Raw genomic sequence first — 20199 nt, 5'->3', positions numbered from 1 at the left:
CACAGCACGTTCCGCGGCAATGGAATCATAGGGTTATCGCTGCTGATTGAGAGAGAGAATGGGCGTACGCCTTTTTGTGGCAATTATCATATTTCGAAATTGACACAAAAAGGTGTACGTCTCATGGAATCAGAAGCGATAACCCTATCATTCTTGGCAATGGCTGACTTACAGCGTGCTATGCGGTGAAGTTTCGTTTTTAGTGTGTAGCACAAAAGCACACACACCCGTAAAATAATTATCATGGCTACCGAAAACTGCGATTGGACAACCGTCACACTTTCAAAACGGTACATTCAGCTCTTTATTGAGTACACCAGTCAGCATAATAGACGTGTGAATGACGTGAGAAAGAGAATTCCTCCCCATAAAATGTGACCAAGCTGTTTCAAATGCAATTTTTACGGTCTTATTATCATGGCTGCGCCCAAAACGAAGGTAGCAGCAGTCTTACGACGCTAATTTTCTGGTAGCAACTGCCCCTTTATTACGGTGACTAGGACTCAGCAAAGAATCCCTGTATGTGTTAGAGTGAATAAAAATCAATCAAACAATCAATAAAAATAAGTAATTGTACATAAGGTGATGCGTAAGGCTGATTAAGGTAAGGTAGGGTGAACGTCAAATAACGTGACAATCAAATGCCTCGGTTTTAACCAACCAATGCGTTTTACTGCTTTTTTTTATCCTGCGCTTATAATGGGCTGGAGACACCATTCAACGCGGAAGTCAATGAAACCGCAACAATTGAAATCTGGGCGAGTTGGCGACAGATACTTGAACAACCGAAGAGTGGGGACAGACGCGAACGAGATTGCTTTTGCTATACGTGATTATATTACACATGCATGAGAGAGAAGGAGTAGAAATGAAGGATAGAGAACGGATACCCAATCAGACCTTTCAATCTGCTTTTACATTCAACCTCAAACTCTCAAACTTTGTGAAGACAGAAAAATTATGTTGGAAAAATTTTCTTTCACATTTTTTCGCTTTCGTTGTTTTTAATATAATGGTTTCTTCTCTCCCTCTTGCGTCATGCAGAGCTACGTCAGTCCTTTGTGTATAGGCCCTGAAGTAACTAAATAAATATTTAGATCGAGACTTTCTACGTGGGCAACATTCTCTATAGGGACGAGGCGCAACCCCTGCAATATTTGGGAAGACTTGCAGAGTCCCATGTAAATTCAACGCTCCGTTGCATGCTCATCATCGCCAATACCGCCACCACCATAATAGAAATGCTCAAAAGGTCTAAAGTGACTGAAAGGCAGGAACAATATCAAACTTTCATACAAGCTCTTGTGTCTTTCTGTCTTCTTAGGATGGACGGATGAATGGATAGAGAAAGAGAAAAACGGAGACGTAGGTCGGGCGCCGGTGAGACCAGCTGCTCTATGACCGTACCTGGGTAAATTACATCTAAAATGTAATTAAATTACATTACTCATTACTCCAGCTAGAATTTAATTAAATTGCATTACTCATTACTGCAACTGAAATGTAATAAAATTACATTACAATTACTACGAAAAAGTAATGACATTACAAAGTCATTACTGCGAGCTTAATCGTAACGATGTTGAGGATGTGGAAATTCATTGTGGGCGTTGGAATTCTTTTAACTCGCCAGTTGCCAAATCTCTTTCAGCCAAGTGCCAACACAGAACACAGACTCGATTCTTCTGTAAAAAGTAATGAGTAATGTCATTAAAATCACTGCCCAAATGTAATTAAATCACATTACATATTACATAATGTCAAAAGTAATGCATTACATTACAAATCACCAGAAAAAGTAATCATTACTGTAATTTCATTACAGTAATGACATTACTACCCAGGTATGTCTATCACGCTTGGTGTGTGTTAGAACTGAACACTTAGCACGGAGTGTCGAACAGTGAGCCCGTCTTGAAGGATTGTTTCAGTCCGTAGCATGTCCGTGAGATAGCTTGCCAGGGCACACAGCGTGGGTTGTCGGCGCTACTCGGGCCAAATCCCCATTACGCTAAAGGGTCCATGGTCTAGTTTATCGAGGGCGTTCCTCAATGTTTGCCTACTAGAGCCGAAACGTCGATAGCGCGTGCTCCGTGTTCCGCGCATGCTTAGGTGAGCGAACGCCGTTACGTTCTGAGAACGAGGCTGCCCCATTACGCGGCCTATTGGTCAAGAGCATAAAAACAAGAGTTAAAGTGCTACTAGAAATTGCATCTTGTGTCATCGGAATCCTATCGAGTTGGCGTTGGAATCCAGATGTCTCACATTGCATTCTCCCAGCATATTGGCTGTCTGTGTGACAGGGAAGTATCACAAAATAACTAATTACAAATTTCGAGAAGTATGACGTCATAAGGTGCCCAATGCACCAACGCATCTGGCAACATTGCTTCTCGAAGGTCGATTTCCGTCTCCTCGCCACAGCTGCTGACAGTCATACAACGTTTGGTGGAGAGCGGAGACGCGCGCAGTTGCTGAGAGAGATACGCCCAGAGCTTCCTGTTACTTCAACTATACTCTTCGAGAATCTCTATTAATTTTTTGGGTTCTTTCGAAAATTCGTAACGTTCACTAGCGGCATTTATAGTTTGCGTACTCAGACTTTCCGTCAGGTTAATTTATAATACGAAACAAAATAAATACAAGTTACAAATTAAAATTAATAAAAATAAATATGTTTTTGTCCGTAGAGGCAAGTTAAGGAACACCTCCGTGTGCGCGTCGGACAACCGTAAATAATGCCGCTGGAAGAGTCATCTGCTAGTGACACCCTGTTTTCCCGATGATATATGTGGTGCTCTCACCTGCACAATGCATTGTGGTTTACTTTACTACTTTTGAGAATTATGAGTGGGCGCAATACTGTGCTGCAGCTGACAGAACGCAATGGGGCTCCCACCTCTATTTACTCAGAAGCTCCAGTGTGTGGACTAGATCGATGAGCATACCCATAACTAAAAGAAGCACCGGTTTCCTTTTGCACTAATACATCATGCACACATGAACTGTGTCGCACACATGAATCATGTAAGAAGTGGGGGAGGGGGACTTATTTCATCATGGGTTACTGGGGAAGCCAGTGCGACACTTGCCACGACTAACACCCCACTTTGTCTTCATCATCACTTCTCTCCGTTATCCATTTATCATCATAATCCTCTTCTTCTCCTTCCTCTTCTCGCTTCTTGTGGTTTCAGCGCATTTATTTGCAACATATTACCAACATTCTGTTCTCCGTGTTTTATTACCAACAGGCCCAGTTCGACTACATCATCATCATCATCATCATCTCGCGCTGTGCTTGTTATCGGGATAAGATCACCCTTGGAAGTTCTTATTATGCGTTATATAGAAGTAACAACAAAATTATAAAACACTGAAGCTTTCCTTTAATGGTTGTAAGCCTTCATGCAGTGGACTGCATTTCGTCATGTCTTGGTAACTGTCGAAATGCAGTCCAGTGCATGAAAGCTTGTAACCATTAAAGGAAAGCTTCAGTGTTTTAAAATTGTGTTGTTACTTCTGCCAAGTGGACCTTGACCCAATCCTCTACATTCTTTAAGTGTCTAGTGAAGAACATGTCGTTAACGACTTAGGAGGTGTTGGTAGCTCGTTAAATTGGATGAACTGTCATCGATATTAAGATGAATATTTACACGATGTGATGTGGATAAGACAATCAGTATCAGTAATTGTTTTATCAAAACGATACATCCCTTCCCAGTCTACCCTTTTTTTATTTCCCATTCTAGGTTCACTGTCGGGGCTACAATTGCATGGTACTTGATTATTTGCTGCTTTGAGTGGCTTCTGTTGTCTTCGGGTCTGAACTAACGCCCACGCTTAGGAGCGCGCGTGTGTGCGTGCGAGTGAGTGAGTGAGTGAGAGTGAGCGTGCGTGCGTGTGTGTGCATACACACTTCCCTACAAAGAGATATCGGCTGGGCTGGGCCTATATCGCCTTATATCGGGCGGCTAGGGGCCGGCTTATATCTCGTCATCAGGTGCCCGAACCGGCTTGGAAGTCGCACTGCCACATGTTCTACGCACGCGTGATTCTGGCTGCACCAAAAACTCCACAATGTAATGGTTTTTGTAGGGCCTATACCCTCCAGTGTCGCATTACCTTCACCAAAATGCAGCGATAACCCTGCAGTCAGCAGAATTTTTGTTGTTGTTTTTTAGTACACGCTCCCTTTCACCGACCTGACAATTGACTCCGTCGAATACAAAAGATTGAACCACGTGCAAATCGGCTTCAATGAAACGCCCATGAACTGCCTTCGTGGGAAAGGATGCTCGTCCTCAACGAGACATCAATCAGTTGACGACGGAAACGCAGGTTGCGTGGATGGCCAAGCGGAAGGTTATGCGATGCACGCACATTTGACGTCATTTTCGTTCTCGGCTGTCAAAAGTAGTGATCAATTAGTATGAGAGGAACGACCTCAATGTAGAGAGGAAGAAGATATAACGATCATGTGTAGCTAGATGACTCGCGGCTCGGTGCACTATAAGGGATAGCATGGAATTGAGCGCTAGAAAGAGGTAGGAATTGTCGGAAAGGGAGTGAATTCGGAGAAGTGCGCAGATTTCACACTTCGTTGACGGTTGCAGAGTTCCTGTGCGGGAGAGTAAGCGTTTGCTTTGCTTCGTTTTATCTTGCTTTGCTTAGCGCCACCGACCGATGGTGCGTGTGCGAAAAGCAAAACCTATAGTAAAGTGAGACTATACTTGATGACGGGGAAAAGTTGAGGACAGTTACGGACTCATAGACGTATTTCAGTCGGTGTCTATATAGGCCTCAAGGTGACGTCACTTCGTTGTACACACTGCGTTTTGCAAGGGCTCCAGATTAGGAGCTACTTTTTTGTGTCGCTTAGAACTGTTCCTGTCTCCTGTTGCTGTGCGAACAATATATGACCTTATCGTTACAACGCAGTCACCACTGCTGTGTGGGAATATATTCATCACTCACCCTCGCATTTCTTTTACTCTTAACAAACAATGGTTAACTCAAACCCATCATTCTTGGCTAAGTGTGAGGGTGATTCAGAAAGTTCCGGTTCTTTGGTATTATACACACACACAGAGATATTCAGTCGCCAGTCTCACTTCATTTTTCAACACAGTCCCCTTCAATGTCAACACACCCTTATCAACGCCATTCCAGTACTTTTCTTACCCCACATGAAAAAAAAAAACGGTTGTTTGCCGGTTCATCAACCATACGCCAACCGCTAATATCAGGTCATTATAATTAGATGCAAATCTTTTGCCCCACATGTTTTCTTCCATTTTGAGGAACAAACAAAAGTCATCTGGGGAAAGTTTGGCGGGTAGAGCGGGTCTCTAGCATTTCGAAAATTAAAAAATGCCAGTGAATTGAATTTGACACAGTTGCTTATACAGTGACATAATTTGTTCATCCCGTCCGGAATTTTGGATCTCTGCTTGTGTGCGTTTGATATCATACTGACATTTTAAGCGTGCCGTCAAGTTGCCCACACACCCGTTTTCGATGTCTTCAGCTTACCCATATGGTTTGGGGCAAATTTGGGGGAAAACGTACTTTGATGGTTCTGGTTCGTACGCATTTTTGTTTGCCCCCCACAACGAACTGGGGTACATTTCCGAAGTGTTTTAAGACATGTTGAGAAAGTATGACCAAGATTAGATAATACTTCGTACAGCTATTACAGAAATAGCTCGAGCTGTCCTCAGCATCGACGCTCCTGTTCTAATTATGTTGGTGCTTCAACCAACGTTGGTGCTTATAGTACCTCAACTATTAGTCAGGCTTGTACTTTATTTTTATAGCGAAGAAAAAACTATTAGAAATGGTTTCCTTCGGGCTCAGGGGCACGCTTCTTCAGACTTCTGTACATGGAAAAGGCAGAGAAGAACCACTGATGTACTTCTGTTCCTTGTGAATTTTTGCGTTTTTAGGTTTTTAATAAGCATAGTGTTTCTTGGTTACTAGGGCATAAAACCGGTATACACATCTGGATGTGTTCAGATGCATTTTTTTTGTATGCCCATCAGCACGCCACCAAAGAAGTCATCGATTCCAATCAGAGCTTATTACAGCTTGTGATTAAATCAAAGCTGATAAAACAATGTATACGTATATTTCTAGAGAACATTTCAATGCGCTTTGAACGCTGTTGAGCACTACCTCGCAAAGGCCGGCATGGACATCTCGACTGAAAAGTCCGTGGTACTCCCGTTTACGAGAAGCAACATGTATCCCTTCCCTTTTTCAGTGGCTGGTGTACATCTGACTAATGTATCTTTTCATCGTTTCCTCGGCGTCACTTGAGACGCCAGGCCGTTTTGGGTGAAACACATAGCGAGCTTGAAAGCCAAGGCCCACCGGTGGATTGCGGTGATCAGGCATGTAGCAGGCATGAAGTGGTGCGGTGCCACGGCGTCGCTTTCGGTCGTCCACTGCGGGCTTTGGTTTGCGGGTCACTTGCATACAGCTTGCCTGTGTTGAATGACCCCCACAGTCTTCAGTTTATACTTTAGTGCCTCCTCTCGCGTAGCCTCCGAGTGTGCTTGGGAGACCCTCGAGCGGTATGTACCCGTATAATCATTGCTGAGGCTAAGGAAGCCCCGCTTGAAGTTCTTCGCTACGGGGAGACGCGTCGGTGGTGTGGTACCTCCGCGGCGGCACCTCCTAGTTATGAAGCTCCGGAGACACAAGCACTGTAGCGTACATCCATGTGTCTTTCAACTGAAGCCTAGTGTGCCTGACTTCGTGGTCACTCCAACAACTCCCAGCACCCTCCTTGGACTCTTCCGGCACCCAACATCTCCCTGCCGGTGCCTGGGTTATCAAGGAAGAAAAGCGACGTTGCAGCATGCGTGATAAAGCAGCTCACTCTAGATGTCATGAACGCGTGTTATGCGACTTCCACACCAGTATTCACGGACGACTCAACCACGTGGGGAAGTTCGTCCTCCGCCTCTCTCATTCCCTCCGAGGCAATTTCAGTTGGCCATCGACTCCCACATCAAAAAGTCGTCAACATCCGCTGAGCTTTATGTTATTCTTTTCGCACTACGGAAAATTACTGAGAGTCCAGTTCGCTCCTGGGTCGTTTTTAAGGATTCCAGATCTGCGGTGCAGTGTGTGGCCCCATTCATGGTCATTAATTGATCTGTTGCAGTGTGTGGCAACTATGGGACTTCGCGACTCCGTCAGACACGTGGTGTTTGAAATTCTGCAAGCCTATAAGAAAACAAGCGTACAGGGTCACTCTATCGTCTTCCAGTGGATCCTGGTTCATGTGGGCAGCAGTGGTAACCAGGACGCAGGTCGAGCAGCCGCATCAATACACCCGGCGTGTCACCATTATCTTGTCTCAGGGGGATCGCAGTTTCCTTGTCTCAAGCCTCACCAGCCCCAAGATGCACTCTCAATGGCAACGTGACATCACCATCCGCTCTCTGCTTTACTCCGTTGACTCACATTCTCTCTTACTCTACCCCGTGGTGTGCGCGGTGACTCCATCACATCTTCCTGGACAGTAAGACCGCGAGCACGCTCTAGCACACGGAAAACTGCTTCTCAATGCGTCGATCACCGCCAGTTTGACTTGGCCAAACTTTTTTCGGGCGATGGTCGGACCCCTCACATCAGATGTAAGGCTTAAGAGTTGTTGCTGAGTTCCTCTCCAGCACTGGACTAATTAACGAACTCTATCAGGACACTTTTCCGTCCCATCCCTTCGGCAAGAGCATTGGGGCAGTGAATGACCCACCACATTCTGTGTTAGCGCTCGAAGCAACTGTGGCGGCGTACAGACGTCGACTCCAGGAAGAACTGTGCCGACATTCGTCTGGAAAGTCTTCGGGAAAACCTCAGACCGGTGACAGGATTCGAACCCGTGTCACCTCCCAGTCTCGGCGTGGAAAGCGGTCATCTTAACCACTATACCACGGCAGCTGGTATGTCTGTCTGTCTGCACGTGCGTGCGTTCGTGTGTGTGTGGCTATATTGGTTCTGCAGACTTCATGTGCTCAAATGTGATCTTCAATGACATGCGCAAGCGAAGAAGCTGTCAGCACTTCTCATGAACATGCCTTCGTACAATAGTGTTGCGTTTACGTCGCATTCAAGGCATTTGAAAGCAAACGCAAAAGTATAGAATCGATATTTTTCTTGCAATGCTTCCTGATGTACGACATTTCGTGATGCAGCAGAATTTCAAACGCCATTGCGACGAGTGGTCGATGCCTACCCCGAAATTACGACGCGGTGACATTCGTAATTTGGTCCCCTCTTCTCCATACGAACGCGGCTGAGAAAAGGAAGATTGAACAAGAATCAGCGAAGAAGTTGTCGATGTGACGGCTCGATGGGTCTGATGAATGTCGTTTGCCAAATCGAACCATTTCTCATCGCGTGGAACACAATCTTTGAGACGAAAGCCCTGGGATATAAGGTGAATAAAGTCCCGTTCTTGAAAGTCAGTGTTTTCGGCTGTTTTGTTGGGAATGGTGCGAAGCAGGAAAGGACAAGATCAATAAATCTCGTGTATAGACAGTATGTGACTTAGAGCCCGGCAGTAAAAAGACGAGGATAGAAGAAAGGTTCATATGTATACGTATAGGCATGCGTTGAGCAACACAACCGTATCCTGCACCACATTTGACCTCCCGATGGATTTATAGGGGATAACTTATGGGGGATATCTTGTATAAGTGAAGCGAATAAGAGTGCAGCCTGTTGACCCAATTCATTTAAAGACGACCTTTCTGGAATGAGGCGATGGAGAATAGATGGAAAATGAAGAAGAAATACAATCTAAAACTGAACTTCACCGCGTAGCACGCTCTGCACCAACCATGCCACGCGCATGCACCGCATAGCAACCATGCTATTCGGTGAAGTTCACTTTTTAGAGTGCTGGCAAGTAATTGAGTCTACTAGGCCAGGGCATTCGCGAAGTTCCACTACACTCCGAATCTTATATTTCCCTCAAGATGGTTCCGCAAATATTTGACAAGAGTTGAGAGCGCCCGTTGCGAGAGCTCGCCATTACCTGAGAGCCAAGCGGAAGCTGGAAGGACACTCATCCAGTTCCACTAAGGACCATAGGACATCCTATTACAGCTGCCTTATTACTCCCTTATATATTTGTTTTCCCACATCGACATCAAGAAAGAACTTATCTCCACGTCTTCCTTTTTTTTTCTTTTTTTTTGTCAACGTAGTTCGTAGAAGAGCAATGTGTAATCTGGCGATGGAGATTCACAACAGAAAGAAGACGGTTCAGAGCATCTACGTTTTAACGCGACGAGACTTTTGTGGAGAAGGCTGCACTTCATGTCTAACATCAATTTACAAACACCCAGAATATACAAGGCGTGTTGTAGGGTAGACAGCGTGGGTAGTAACAACCGTCGCTCTCTACCCTACAACATGTCTTATATATTCTGGATGTTTGTAAATTGATGTTAGAAATGAAGGGCAGCCTTCTCCACAAAAGTATCGTCTCATTAAAATTTAGATGCTCTGAATAGTCTTCTTGCTGTTGTGAATCTTTGTTTCAAGTCCGAAGTCTTTGGACCATACAATGTTTAATACCTCACGATGGTTTTCGTGTAGCGGGTGACAAGTTTGTTTCCGGGAGTCTTTCACATAACCAATTCCTTTTCGGCAGTACGACCGAGTCACCGTGCCCGCAAGTAACTGAAAAGCTTCTTTCCGGAAAGGGAAAACCTTACACAGTATAGCCGGATTCGAACCCACCAGCATGTCCTTGGAGTAACCGCAAACTAGCGAAAGCTCTATAGACAACCCGCACCCCTACGTCATTCACTACGTAACGCCACCGCGCAAAGCATGCTGGTGGGCACTATCAGTCGACGAGTTTCTCCCGTTTCTTGCCCACCACAGCAAAATATAACCTCGAACAGGTCTTCTCGTGACGTCACATGTTTGTAAACAGAGGATCGTCTATACCCACTGGCGTTTTGATGTTGTGGCGGCCCCTGGACGACGACGGTGTAGCCACCGCGCAGGTTCGTCAGTTCTACCGGCACCTTCCTAGTATATCGCTGGGACATTCCATCACCGCCGGTCAGGACTAGTGTGGAGGAAGACCATCTCCTCTACATCTGGTAATCCGAACTACGAACACCTCAGTTCGGTGAATATTTCGGCTCCTTGCGAGAAGGTTGCCAAACATGGAATATGGTAAAAGTGCCGAATTACGCCGAACATAGGCCCCCGATATTAACTTTCACATAGTTATCGTTACATTTAAATTTCGCGCGCTCCAAAGCCGCTTTGATAGGTCCGCGAGAGAGCTCGTGGCGAATCACTTGCCAAAGAGATGCATTTAACGCCAGCTCACGTGGCTCAGTGGTTAGCATGCTGGCCATATGTCACGTCGAGACTGGGAGGTACCCGGGTTTGAGTCCTGGTGTCGGCAGCCCTGTTTGGGGTTTTTCCTGGGTTTTCCTCAGACGTGGTGCTGTCAGACGGCCCAGACCTTCGAAGTGGGCTTAGAATATTCCCCCAGAGCGTTAGCAGTGGCGTTGCCCACCTCTGTGGGGCAGACAACGGTGAGCTCTTTCATTAGCACCATCGCACATGGATTCCAGCACCATTCGTAGTACGGATCACCAGATGTAGAGGAGATGGCCTTCCTCCACACGAGTCTGCGGTGATGGAATGTCTCAGCGGGAAAATGTTCGTGCCCCGTCCCGGTGGAACTGTCTAGCTGTAGCGGTAGCGCGTCGCAGCAAGGCTACATTGTAGTCGTCCACGTGCCGCCACAATGTTATTCGTAGGCTCGTGCGTCAAACGATGTTTCGCGCTAACCGCTACGACTACCGCTAACCGCTACTATGCCATCTGATGCATTATAGCAGCCTATGCGTTCCTCTTATCTGTTAACACGACGGGAACAGCGCTAAAAACCTCAAGTATGGGGGAAGTAGACGGGACAAGCGCTGGGTTGCTTCTCTCATTGAGCCTAGGTGTTGTCTCACATCAGAGCTATACGTAACGCGTTATTGCTTTCGGTAACTAAGTAACGACTTAGTTACTTTCAAAAAAATGTCACTAATAACGTACTTAGTTACAAAAATTGGTAACGCGTTACTACAAGTTACTCGTTCCTTTTTCTTTTTGCTTTCTGTTATCAACCACGACTACCAGTTGTGGTTTTTTCCCTCGCACATGGCGGCATTCCACGAGGCTGAAGCACGCAGAAAAATCCCCAGCGGAGAGAAAAGAGAGAGAGAGAGAAATACATGATGACGATGATATGGGAGAGAAAAGGATACCAGAGAGAAATGTCTTTCTCATTGCTCTAGTATCCAAAGTGTTTCAGCACACTCAGTGTGTTCCTCATTTCAAGTACTATTCACTACGCTCAGGGCGTTTAGTGCTTTGTCTCTCTGTCCCCTACTCGGGAACTCATGTCAATGATCATGTGAAGGCCTCCTTGTGAATGAACCCCGTTTTTTCCTGAAAATCCCTCTTGCGGATCACCGCCTTCAAACCCTGTTCTTTGGTGCACATTTAGCCTACAGGGCTTATTTGATGCAAGCGCGGGTCGACAGTGTACACGAGACAATCAGGTATGTATGTGATAAAAATAGGCGATGCTTTTGTATTTCTGCTGCACAAGTAACGTGTAGAAGTAACCCGTTACTTCCAAGTAACGAGTAACGTATTTAGTTCCTTTTTGGGGAGTAACGTGTACAGCTCTGTCTCACATGCGTACCTTTGTCTGCGCTCGTTTATATGTTACGATACCCAACACCGAATCATAGTGCATGATAACTTATGTCGTTAACAAAACAGCGCTCATGTCACACCAGAGGGCACCATATCGCGTGCAGCCAGTTAGACAGTTTTATTCAGTTATGAGCGTGTGTTGGGCGGTGACAATATTGGCTCCACGACAATGTTATTAAGTAGCAGAGCAAACAAGTCAAGTGTCTGGAGGAGTACGCAGTACAGCAGATATATATATATATATATTTAAAAAACTACAACGAAGCAACCCATGTCATCTCCGAAGGACTGTTAAAATCACACAGCCCCGCTAACTAGATAAGGCTACCGCGATGGTTCCTAGGAACTTGTTTACTCTAAGTTAAGTCATGCATAACTCTGCTGGCCACTAATAACACGCCTAATTAGTTTAATCGAAGCTCATTTCACGGGCTAGCAAGCAATCGCGGCTCGTTCTTGTCTTCGTCATAGAGATAGGTCTTGGTCTCTTGGTAGGCCAAGGTTGACTGCAGATGAGCAGTTGCTCTCGTCTATGTACAGGATAAGACTGTGTTTCGTATTTACCGTCTATTCCGTTGGGTAAAAATGTGCACAGCGATAGTGTAAGCCAAAAATAAATTCGCACTTCGGGTTGTAACTTCTTCGTATCTCCTTTTAGCTAAGTGTTGTATCCAGATGTCCAGGCAACACTTGATCAACTGGAAGACAATGCAATGCTATTCCAAGTGTTGCCGTTGTTCACACGATCGCATCGTATTGTCATCAAAGAACTTGCGATTTAAAAGCTATCGTAGCTATTTACATGAAAGCTGTTTTGCTCTAAATCAAGAAGCATCGAAGAATAATCGTTAAAATCGAACAATACAAATAATGTCACTCACAAGATGCAGCACGTGACCGCATACTTTTTCTCTCTTTCCTCCGGAGGCAAACACAGGCGTTCCCTATACCTTCGCTTTTTATATTTTTTTTTCTCTGCACGTGCGTCACACCGCAGTAGATATTTTTCACCCCCATGACAACCTGCACACACACTTTGAACATCTGCGCAACACAATGCACGAAAAAAATAAAGGCTCCTACCTCCTTCGGCAATATGTCACGCTGTCTGCGATGCAGGGCGTGCTAATATCCCACTAAACTCGAGCACCGTGTAGCAGTCGTAGTGAGAAGCCAATCGCAGAGCGGGAAGCGTCGGCGTCGCGCGAATCGGAAACCACTTTTGGCACCAAACTCTGCTCCAGTTGAGCTTTTCCCCAGAGGCGCAAGGAGTGCTGCAATCGCTTGCCCGCCAGTGAACCTGGCGGCCGCTGGGGAAATTAATGCGCGCACTCGCGCGCGATTTGAAAAGCGCGGAGCTATGAATCATTGAACTGAGTATACTTCTCTCCACGTTGTTGGCGCACAAATGACGCATCAAACACGGATCATTGGTCTTCCTGGCCTGCCAAGCAGATCGTTTAAAGTGAACCGTGTTAGTTGTATCACAAGTTGACAGAAGGTTTCGCACCTTCGGAAAGATTCTAGCTTGTTCCTAAACATTTCCGAAGGAGGGGAGAAGAAGCCGGAACAATTCTTTGTTCTTTTTCTTTTACCAGTGCCATATGTCCATGCGGTTTGCCTCTCCGATGCCCGATTCTCCTGAGCAACGGTTGTGGTGCTATGAACCTATTGTCGCCATCTGGGGAGGAGCATCTCAACTCCTCTGCGTCATGCCACCGTTTGCGTTGTCTGGATAGCGTGGTTCGTACATTTCGAACTACAGTCATGTCCCGCTTCTCCGTAACTCCGTTGAGCGGAAAGCTTATCTGGTCTGCGTGATCGGGAACTTGCTGACAACTTCACTACTCGCCACTGTACGAAATTCATCGACTGCAAAATACGCGGGGGGGGGGGGGGGCTAATTACAAAACAAAAACAGTTTGAGTATCCTCACACCACTGGTAACACTATAGAGTCCGTCTTTTTGGTACGCGATGAACCTTTCGTTTTTCTCTTTAAAAAAAAAAAAAAAAAAACTTTGGCTCATTTTTTCTGACACAACCTATATGCTCTCTGGAGATCATTTCAAAGGGCCTGCGATGCCTCATCCTTCTTTCACCGTTTATTAGTTGATCCTTTATTTCCTAATTCTTTTCTTCTCTTTTTATTTATTTTATTCTTCTTTCATTTATTTTCTTTCTTTGCGGATAGCAAGCCGATGTCCAGTTTGGCTGACCCTTCCTCCGTTTTTTTCCCCTTTCGTCTAATTAATATATCCCGCCCCCCCAACGAAATACAAAAACAACCGATAAATGATGACGATGACAAGGAAATAAGGTATTAACAGCACTTAGGAAAGCGCGGTTTAATGATAGGACATTTTCGCGTAGTTCAGAAGTATGGAAGCTGGAAATTCCCGACAGTGGTTTTTGAACACCCCATGTATCGCAAGTCGACGTTTCTAGAGTTCTCAATGGAAGAATCAAACAAATGATGTGAAACAGAACGATCGATAAAAACAAAAGCGACGTCGCTCCCAAAGGGGCGACTTTGGTGACGGTGTAAATAAATAGAGAGAAAAAAAAACAACTGTGTGTACGAGTTCGGCCAAACATGCAAGTAGTTTTGTGTGTGTGTGTTCTTGCGGCTTCTTTGTCTTTCTATGTATTATGTTCGTCTTACTGTGTCCTTAAAACAGCTTTTGTTGCGTCATTTACAACAGCTGTTTGATCGCGATTTCGCGTAGTTATTTGTTGCTTCTTCAGTTTCGAGGAGATTTTGGAGTGCACCTCCGGTCACATTTACCTCCTCTTCTATGGGAGTCTTTATTTTTTTGCGGTTTTCTGTCCATACTACCGTAAACTGTCGTTTCCTTTATTATTATTCCTTTATTTCCTTTCCTTTCGTTTCCTTTATTCCTTTATTACAGCACCTTTCCAGTACATCGAACCGGCTGAAGGAGACATCAACTGTGTCCGTCACTGGCCAAAAGCTTAGGGAACACGCTACTGAAAGACGTACGCCATAAAAGACATATGCCTAGGTAACCCAGTCACCGTACGATACCATTCGCAGCTATCGTGTCACTTTGAGGAAGGAATGCGCCATAAACTTTTGTCCAGAGTGACCCTTGACTTTCGGGAGGGTAGAGCGCGGACGACCCACGCGAAAGGCAAAATTCGCGCATAATATGATGTCTCGAAATGTGGCAGTCGTCGACAGCAACATAGATGAATGGATGATGATGATGATGTGGGATGTTTCCCAATTCCAAAAAGGTTCACATGAAATGATGAAGAGGGAAGGAAAACAGAAGGAAGACGGAAGAAGTCAGATGTCAGCGGTACCCTGGCTTTTTCGACTGCTGCCGCAAAGCTTGTCTCCTAGGCCTTAGCGGCGCTGGATCGGCAGCGCTGGAGGAAATTTTGTGCAACGCTTACGCCGTTTGTCAGTCCTGTAAAAGTGTGGCGTGTGCTGCGGTCCCTCAAGGATGCACCTTCCTCGCGTAACCCATTGGGCGCCCTTGCTTTGGCGCAGCACAAAAGCGAAAAAGACGTTGCTCTCTCTTTTTGCCGCCTTATAACAGCTGGGTCACAAGCAATGTCGACTACGGCGTTCCGGTGCTACGCATCTTCTATAACTGCGCAAGTTGCAGATGCCGCTCCAGTCAGTGATCCCGCCATGGATATGGACTTCTCGCTGGCTGAACTTATGAACGCCATTCATCTCTCTCGAGCCCGGTCTTCTCCTGGTCCGGACGACATATCATATCTGGCGCTCCGTAACTTGGATGAGCAGTCACGAGGGTGTCTTCTGTGAGCTTTGAATGCATCCTGGAGGGAAGGTAAATTGCCCGAAGCCTGGAAACGCGCACGCGTCGTTCCCTTGCTGAAACCAGGCAAGATCCCTTCACAATTGTCCTCATTTAGGCCGGTAAGCCTAACCAGTTGTGTCGGGAAGCTGTTGGAGCGCATGATACTTCACAGACTTCAATTGTGGCTCGAAAAGAGATCCTTTTTTCCCAAAGAAATGTCGGGTTTCCGTCAGTACCGCTCAGCGCTGGATTCCATCATGGACTTAGTGTCCGCAGCACAGGAAGCAATGGTCCGCAAAAGGATAATGGTGGCTGTATTCCTCAATGTGAAACGGGCGTATGATACCGTCAGTCGCATTTTCATCCTACACATGCTTACTTGTGCTTCTTTGCCATTAAGGGCCATGCAGTGGATCACGGATGTCCTTCGCGGTAGGTCCCTGTTTATCCGCACAGCTGAGGGAGATACTGCGCCTGTTCCATCAGACTACGGGGTGCCACAGGGAAGTGTGCTTAGCCCGCTTCTCTTCAACGTAGTTATGGCCGGTCTTAAGGACTGCTTAGGGAGGAAAGTATATTTCTCTCTTTATGCGGACGACATCTGCATCTGGACTACCGGAAAATCTCGCCCCGCCATTCAGCGGCGACTGCAGTCAACCCTTAACTCCATACACCAATACCTGTTGACGGCAGGCTTAGATATCTCGTGGGAGAAGACAGACGTCATCGCCTTCACGCGAAGGAACATGCTTCCATATCGTCTTTCTGTGGCTCATGTAAGTTCTTGGGTGTAACGCTAGACTCCCAACTCTCATGGAGAAGACATATAGCGGGCCTAGAGGCGAAACTCTCCAAACGGATCGCCCTAATGCGACACATTGCTGGCCTTAGGTGAGGCTGCGATGCGCGATCTCTTTTGGCCATTCATCCAGCCTTGGTGCGTGGTCCGCTCCTATACAGCCTTCCAGTATTACACGGGATTTCGCTATCCTCCGAGTCCAAGCTTCAATGTCTTTTGGCACGTAGCCTTCGTGTGTGCCTGGGCGTGCCAAGAAGTCATGGCAGAAGCGAGAGAGACTCCGCTTGCTATCCAGCGCTTTAATGAGACGAGCCGTCACTATCTCCGTTTGTTGGCTCATCACCGGCGGCGTCCTTTAGTGCTGAAGCTTTCCCGTCGCAGGAATAACAAGTTCAGGTCCTGCATTCAACAGCTAAAGCCTCACCTGCCACGTTTTCAAGTTGAACCCCAGGCGCGTTCAACTCCACCTTGGACTCTCCCTCTGCCATCTGCTTCACTATCCGTTCCCGGGCTGCAGAGAAAGGATGATGTCGCTGCAGGTGTGTCCAAGGCGCTCACACTGGATATGATGAGCGAGCTGTATGCGGGCTTTACTCCTGTTTTTACGGATGGCTCGTCCACAAAAGCCAGCTCTGCATGAGCCTATATTATTCCGTCCGAAGACATAACTGGTATCTTCCGTCTCTCGCATCTGATGTCGTCAACATGTGCTGAGCTACATGCTTTGCTCTTTGCCATGCGCAAGATCCTGCAGTGTTCAGCTCGGCCATGGGTCTCCTACACAGACTCGAAAGCTGCTATCCAATGCCTCGCAACAATGGGCATTCGAGGTCCTCTCATGTCCATTGTTGCTGACGTGCGTGAAACTTACAAGGAGCTGCTGGACCTGGGCCACTGCATAGTATTACAGTGGGTACCTGGTCATGTCGGCGTACCCGGCAATGAAGAGGCCGACCGGGCGGCCCTGTGGGGTCATCATATAGCTTCAGCCCACTCTATCATCTTGCCCAAAGGTGATCGTCAGGCCTTCGTCCGTGCTCTCTCTGCAGACAAGACAAGATCACAGTGGCTGCATGACATTACACCCTACTCTCTGCTCCACGCAGTGGATCCTTCTCTTTCACTGTCGCTTCCTCATCGTCTTCCGCGACACTACACATCCCTTCTTCACCGCATGCGGCTGAATGTTGCATTTACACCAGTTATGAGGCAGCGTCTTGGCCGTGCGCCCTCGGATCTTTGTGCAGCATGCAGTGTGTGTGCAGACCTGCACCACCTACTTATGGACTGCCCGGACTACCAGCAGGAGCGTGCGATCTTGCAGCACGAACTGCATGCGATCGATCATCGCCCATTTACCATAGGCAAGGTGCTGGGCCCATGGTCCAGTCCAGCTCATACACGCCAAGGTCTGCGTCACCTTTGGGACTTCCTGTCATCAACAGGCCTCTCCACCCTGCTTTGATTACCGGACCCCTTATCATATCCATCATCATCTCTCATCACGTACAAGTGGCACTGGGGCAGCGCCCAGCCTGCTGGCCGGCATCAGCCCCATCTCATCATCATATCTCTATTTGTGTGTGTCGACTGCTGCCATGGTTCAATTTTTCACGTTCTCGGGCACCTTCAACCTCGGTTTTGCTCCTCTGTTTGTGTGCTTCAGAAACATGAAATGGATTTTAAAATCAGCTATAGCAGCGGTAACCACCAATCCAGCTCATCTACCCACTCGTCTCCGGCCTTCCCAAGACCCAGACCTTCACTTAATGTGCACGTCGGCAAAGCAGCGCTTCCATCAGAGTGTAAGAGCGAGCAATCTCAAAAGCAAACTGAAAACGTAAAGAGCGGCAGTCCCTGCAATCCCTCTCCGCCGATTTAAAGAACCAATTTTAGTCCGTTCATGTTTCTCGTCTTCCTGTCTTGTCCTCATACTCAAGGAAATATGCTCCAATTTTAGAAGCTGGTGGCGGGAGCACAAGACGCCAGTAGAAGGGGGGTTCAAGTGAGGCAAAAGCTCGCGCGGGCAATCAAATTTGCGACAGCGAAACCAGCGAAAATCGAGCGCCCGCTGCGGAGGGATAACTGGATTCGCAAAAGCAGTCACGCATTATCCAACCTCTCGTTACAATACATTGGTGTAGGTTCTACGATACAGAAAACACAAAACTAGCATGACAACATCGTCTCGCACGACAATGGAGTCCGTGCTTCCCTCGTTTTCCTTGTCCCGAATGAGATTCAGCCAATCGAACGCTGGTTGTTACGCAGGAAGGAACAACCACACAGTCACAAATTCGGTTACCGGTTTTTCTGTTCGCCTTCCTTTTCTTTCACTACAAACGGACGTGTGCGACCCCGACGTTGTACACACGGAGTTTTAAAGCGTTATTTTCCAGTCCTCAATACCTCCTGGCTTGAAATTACACCCAACCTGTCTCCTTTCTTTCATTTTCTTTTTTCATACTGAACTCTTTCTAACGATAGAACCGATGTTGGAATTCGCGGTGGTCAGTGTGGTCTGGCATGGCCACCCCTCCCTCTCACAAAGCCCAGGCAGTGCCCTCGCCAGTGGCGCAAGCGTTTCCTCTCTGACTTCCCTCTCCACTTCCTCTCTCTTGGGTCCTCCTCTCTCTTGCGTTCGCTCTGCAAGGGGGGCTAACGTCATTGCCCACCTCGGTGACGTAACAGCTCACGCGATCAACGTAGATTCACCGCGATAGCACGCTTCTGGCCCACCATCATCCTGAATTACAACGTTCTCTCCCTTGATTCGATTAAAACGGGGGGAGTGCACGCCATTTTTGTTGGAATTATGAACTGCATAATACAACAAAAAATGACGTACGCCCCCCATTTTAAGCAAATCAGGGGAAAGAACGACGTCACTCCTGACGATGGTTGGCTGTGGTGAAGTTGATTTTTTAAGAGTTTATGTCATTTGGTTTGCGCATTCTTTTCTTTTTTCAGTATCGGACAAGCCTTCATAGCGCGTGGACGCCTTTCGCATGGGGAAATCATAGTGCGCACGCGTTGCATCCTGGGTCCTTATTGTCGACAGAATGGCGTGTCATGGTCAATGTGTCAATGGCGTATCATGGTCCGTATTGTCACTGGGTGGAAAGTAGCGCTTTCGGTTTCGTTTTCGCTGACTTTGACACTTCGTGGGCTAGTGGCCAGGAGAAAAGAAATGGAGACAGTTTGGAGATCTTTCTGAAAACAAACTTCCCACAGTTTAAAGCGGAGCTATACTCCTTGGGGTTGTCCAACGTCGTCTGTAGAGTCAATGCAGGGCATGTATGCCGCAGTAGAAGCTTCTACAACAGAGGCCAACGAGGAAATTCATTTGTGTAGATCCGCCTTGGAAATACTCATAGAATACAGCTTCCATACGAGACCACCTCGAGCGCTGCAAATCTTTCTTTTTCTCCTCATGCATTCATTTGCTCATCATCGAGCTGACAGCAGAACGCATTCAGATCCCCCCCCCCCCCCCCCCGTAAAATGCAGGGCCTTCGTTTTACTGTTGTCAGTTTTCGCGCGTTTGTTTTGCTCTTTCACTTTAGCACTGCCTTTTTCCCTCGGAGAAAACGTGCATTCCATGGGAAAACTTGCACCAGTGAAAGCTATCTGTTGTCGTACGCACGTAATTTGTATGCGGAACGAACGCTTGAAATGCTGCGAACTTTATTTTTCAATGCCCGCTGTTTGTAGCTGGGATTTTGCCAGTACACGTCTTCTTAAATTCCGTGTCAGTCGCGCGAAGGCTTACGCGCAGGATAGAATATTACTATTGAAAATGTCGTCTTTCATCCTCGACTGCACTGTGCGTGAGCACATG

The 20199-nt window shown here is 46.8% G+C and overlaps 1 protein-coding gene across 3 annotated transcripts in view; it reads right to left on the bottom strand.

Moving 5' to 3' along the window:
• Window positions 1-20199, bottom strand: part of LOC135393790 (adenylyl cyclase 78C-like) — a 288020-nt gene that overhangs the window by 181861 nt on the left and 85960 nt on the right. Inside the window, exon 1 of one of the 3 annotated variants that reach the window (XM_064624061.1) lies at window positions 12847-12981. The exons of the other annotated variants lie outside the window; for them this stretch is intronic. The gene's annotated coding sequence lies outside the window, so the exon portion shown is untranslated. Of the gene's footprint in view, window positions 1-12846; window positions 12982-20199 lie in introns of those variants that run through there. 3 annotated transcript variants of the gene reach the window in all.

The sequence above is a fragment of the Ornithodoros turicata genome, chromosome 5 (assembly GCF_037126465.1).
Source record: "Ornithodoros turicata isolate Travis chromosome 5, ASM3712646v1, whole genome shotgun sequence".
Classification (NCBI taxonomy): Eukaryota; Metazoa; Arthropoda; class Arachnida; order Ixodida; family Argasidae; genus Ornithodoros; species Ornithodoros turicata.
This window is presented reverse-complemented; position numbering and strand designations above follow the sequence as displayed.